Source organism: Sinocyclocheilus grahami, unplaced genomic scaffold, assembly GCF_001515645.1.
Source record: "Sinocyclocheilus grahami isolate Dianchi unplaced genomic scaffold, SAMN03320097.WGS_v1.1 scaffold1873.1, whole genome shotgun sequence".
Classification (NCBI taxonomy): domain Eukaryota; kingdom Metazoa; phylum Chordata; class Actinopteri; order Cypriniformes; family Cyprinidae; genus Sinocyclocheilus; species Sinocyclocheilus grahami.
In genome coordinates, this window is record NW_015507052.1 from 72,313 (window position 1) to 76,926 (window position 4,614).

A 4,614-nucleotide genomic window follows, 5' to 3' on the forward strand; every position below is an offset into this window, starting at 1 on the left:
TTTGGCAATGAATGTTTGTGGCTTACCCTCCTTGTGAAGGGTGTCAATGATTGTCTTCTGGACAACTGTCAGATCAGCAGTCTTCCCCATGATTGTGTAGCCTAGTGAACCAAACTGAGAGACCATTTTGAAGGCTCAGGAAACCTTTGCAGGTGCTTTGAGTTGATTAGCTGATTGGCATGTCACCATATTCTAATTTGTTGAGAAAGTGAATTGGTGGGTTTTTGTTAAATGTGAGTCAAAATCATCACAATTAAAAGAACCAAAGACTTAAACTACTTCAGTCTGTGTGCACTGAATTTATTTAATACACGCGTTTCACAATTTGAGTTGAATTACTGAAATAAATGAACTTTTCCACGACATTCTAATTTGAGATGCACCTGTACTAATACTAATATTAAGTTTATTTGGATTTTTCTTTCATTACATGGGGTAAATTGTCACAATGGGCCATTAACTTAGCTATTTATTTTTTTCCCCAGCTGTATTTAAACCATAAAACAATTTAGCATATTATTTATGAAGAAATTTATGAAAGTATCATGCAAAAATATCCACCCATTATTTGGTTCAACAGAAATCATAATTAATAATTTGTATAATATTACATTCAGTTTTTACTCAAAACCTACTGAGTTACTGAGAGTTTGCCCATGACAACTATCCCTGATCTGTTTTGTGTACATGAAACATTAATAAATTAATTAAACTCATGCCTTACCTTTGAACATTTGATGATAAACATGATAAACATTTGCATTGGACTGGACAGCATTTTGAAGTTGCACTTCATGTAGCTCATGCAGGTGACTGAACGTGATGAATGTGTCCACAAGATCCCTAAATGTATTGAACACAAATCCTGCATACTGCTGAAACATCTGCATGAGTAACGGATTCTCCCAGCCTCCATATCTGGCTCTGAAGAGATCTGGTACAGCAGAACGATGGAGCACCAGCAGAGGTTTGATGCCTGATTCAGTCAGCTGCTGCACGAGCATGTTGTAGCACTGCACAGTGTCTCCATGCGGCTGGTTGGGATCACCTGAGGGAAGGATGTGAGACCAGGACAGGGGAACTTTAAAGTGGGTCACCCCTCTGCTCTGAAGGTACAGGAAGTAGGCTCTGGATTATTGTGGCAGTGGACCTCCACAGTTAAGCACATTGTCTTCGTCTGAAGGTGAAGTCTGGCTGGTGGTCAGAGGGCCCGCAAGTGACATGAACTCCTGTTGCTCTGCATTACTGGAGCTCCAAAAAACAGCCAACAAACCTACGAAAGAAATCCCTCTAGGACCTTCATCATGACTGTTTTGCAAAGGGAAAGAGCATTCAAAGCTCTTTATAAGTACTACTGCTAATCTAAGAGGGAGGCATACACATCAGCGTCACAATCACGCAGTTTAACTTTAATACAACTAGTAGTACAGTTTATGGCAGTCGTTAAGTTTTTATTATATAAACTCTGGACTAAGATAAGTAGGGATGCCACCTTCAGCGAGGCAAAATAAGTTTGCTTAAGTTTTTTCCCCTAATTTAGCACAAAAAAACTACATTACACAAGGATTACATTATTATGTAATCATTTGTCCCATTTTTATCTAAACAATTTAGCATTTTTTTAAACTTTTTAAAATGCCAAATTGTTTATGACATATATGATTATTTATTATGTATATACTGTATTTATGATTAATATCAATGATAAATTAATAAATAGGGCCTAACATTACTTATATTAATTTATCTGTCTAATCATGTCTAAAAATATAATAATTATGTCTACCAAGCTCTGATAATGTATGGAATATTATATTAACTGACAATCTAAATTTTTATAAAACAATAGGCTTATACCTTTAGAAGCATGCATGTGTCTGTCACTTTAAAGGTACGGTTCACCCAAAAATGAAATGAGTCATAATTTACCCAGGTTGTTCTGGATAGAAACCTGCATAAAGTTCTTTCTTCTGTTGAACACAAAAGAAGATACCTTGAAGAATGTGTCTCAACTAAACAGCTGCTGGTTGTAACTTCCATAGTAAGGTAAAAGAAAAAAAAAAACTATCAGAGTCATTGGGGACCAGGAACTGTTTGGTTACCCACATCATTCATCTTCTTTTATGTTCAACAGAAGAAATAAATTATTACAGGTTTGGAACAACTTGTGGGTGTGTAAACGATGACAAAATTTACATTTTTGGGTGAACTGTCCCTTCAAGTCAGACAGTCCACCGTGAACAACTGAAATGCTTCTCTGCAAACTGCGCATTCATCATTAGTTACTGGACAGGCACATTGATAACTTTCCCATTCAGCCCTACATCTGGAGAGTCAAAGGCAGATGTGAGCTCCTATGTTTTAAACCGCGGAGGTTTACCGCATGCTGCGCTCGTGTGAAAGGGCTTTAACGGCACGTGAGATGGTCCTCACTGCAGCAGAACACAAGATCCAGGGGGCGAGGTTGGATCCAGATCCAACTCCTCCCACCTGGCCCTGTCCCAAATAGAACACTTCATGTGCACTTGCGGGCTTTGTCCAAATACCCACACTTGCAGTCTTTGCACTTGACCACTTGATAAATGACGTATTTCCTGTATTTGGCCGAAGTCTTCAAGTGGGTGTGAAGACCACAAGTGTGTGTCGAACTTTTCATTACCTGATGGGACACACTTATAGTGTTGTAAAAATGCAAGTGTTTACACAGCTTTATTTTCATTTGAATTTGAAATACTTTGCATTTTAATAAATGCATTCTAAATGTCTGTTCAGTAGTCCCTATAACATGACATAATTTTAATGTGTGGTGCTTCAAATAAAGTGATAAAAAGCAGTTGCAAATGTTGTACAAAATAAATATCACCACTACTCATCTTTGCACCAATAAAATGTAAAAACACTGTTTTTCTACCGAATTATATGTAATATCTAATTATTATATTAATATTTAACTTGCATTGGAAAGGTTTCCGTGACCTCTCACGAGATCTCGGCAAAAAGTCTCACGATTTATTTCCAGAACATGATGCATGATGGGATACACTAAACCTCGAATAGTGCTCCAGAGCAGTAAGTGTGCAAGACCTGGGACAGTCTTGCACACTTACTTCCTGTCGCGCGCACGCGCTCTCAAGTGGCCAAGACCGCAAGTGTGGGTATTTGGACAAGGGGGAAGACCATGAGGGTTTAGGGTGCCATTTGGGACAGGGCCTAAATCTACCCGTCTCCACCCCGATGCCTAAACCCACCCATCTCCACCCCTAAACCTACCATCTCCACCCCTAAACCTACCATCTCCATCCCCTAGATGTGGATCCAACCCCGCCCCCTGGATCTTTGTTCTGCAGTGAGGGCCTACTGGGCGTTCTGGAGACTCCGTCGCTATGGAAACAAAGACGCCAAAATTATTTTCTTTTAATTTTCTTATGAAATTGATTTCATTATAATTGCTATTAGTATTATAAACAGTGCAAAATACTTATTTGTTTATTCAAATATGTGTTGGCCTTTGTAAAATACAGGACAAATCGCATCCCGTATTGATTTGATACCCGGGACCCATCATTTTACCTTTAAATACGGGACAATTACGTATTTTAAGGGACGGGTGGCAACCCTAAAGACAAGTGTGCTTGACTGTATATCCTTTGAAAGAAACACTGGGGTTACAAAGAATATTTTAAATAAAACTCAAAATCATTTTTTTCCACACTTCAGCATTAGCTGCACTAAACAAATCTTCATCTTAAAGGAAATCCCCCTTTTACATTTGTGCAAAACTTGATTGTTACACTTTTCAAGAACATCAGGAAAATTACAGAAGCTAACAATAGATTCAGTGTGTGCAAAGAAATTAAATCTTATCTGACAAACCTTATCTAACAAAATTGATATTCAAGTACTTTGTACTAGCGTAACAGGAAGAGGTTCACTGGTGGCTGGTGAATGGATTAATTGGACGCAGTGTAGCAGTTTCCCGTGAAGCTCTCAGTTGTTCAATAAGCGGATTCATCAGTTCATACATTTGAGAAATGAATACATTGAAGATTAGTGGTTGATCAATAAAGCTTTTTGATACCCCTGTACTCTACTTATTGGTATTCGACCAAGATGTGATATAAAATGACACACACGCATACAATTAAAAACATGGAATACTGTATATAGACACACACACACACACAGAACCATTCAAAAGTTTTTGAACAGTAAGATTTTTTGTTTTTTAAAGAATTCTCTTCTGCTCACCAAGCCTGCATTTATTTGATTCAAAATACAGCAAAAGCAGTAATATTGTGAAATAGTTTGACTATTTAAAAGAACTGCTTTCTACTTTTATGTAATTTGTTCCTGTGATTTCAAAGCTGATTTTAAGCATCATTACTCCAGTCTTCAGTGTCACATGAATCTTCAGAAATCATTCTGATTTGCTGCTCAGAAAACATTTATTATTATTATTATTATAATTTTTTTCAGGATTCTTTGATGAATAGAAAGATCAGCATTTATCAGAAATATGTTTTGTAACAGCTTAGAGTCAGTATCGTTTGTTTTTTTTTTTGGGGGGGGGGGGGATATAATTTTTTTTTGGCAAGGATGATGATAAATTTTTAA

At 37.3% G+C, this 4,614-nt stretch overlaps 1 pseudogene; it reads right to left on the reverse strand.

Annotated features, from left to right (window-relative positions):
• LOC107573131 (lactase-phlorizin hydrolase-like) overlaps positions 1-1,306 on the reverse strand; it is a 10,639-nt pseudogene extending 9,333 nt beyond the window's left edge.
• Between the last annotated feature and the right edge of the window lie 3,308 nt (positions 1,307-4,614).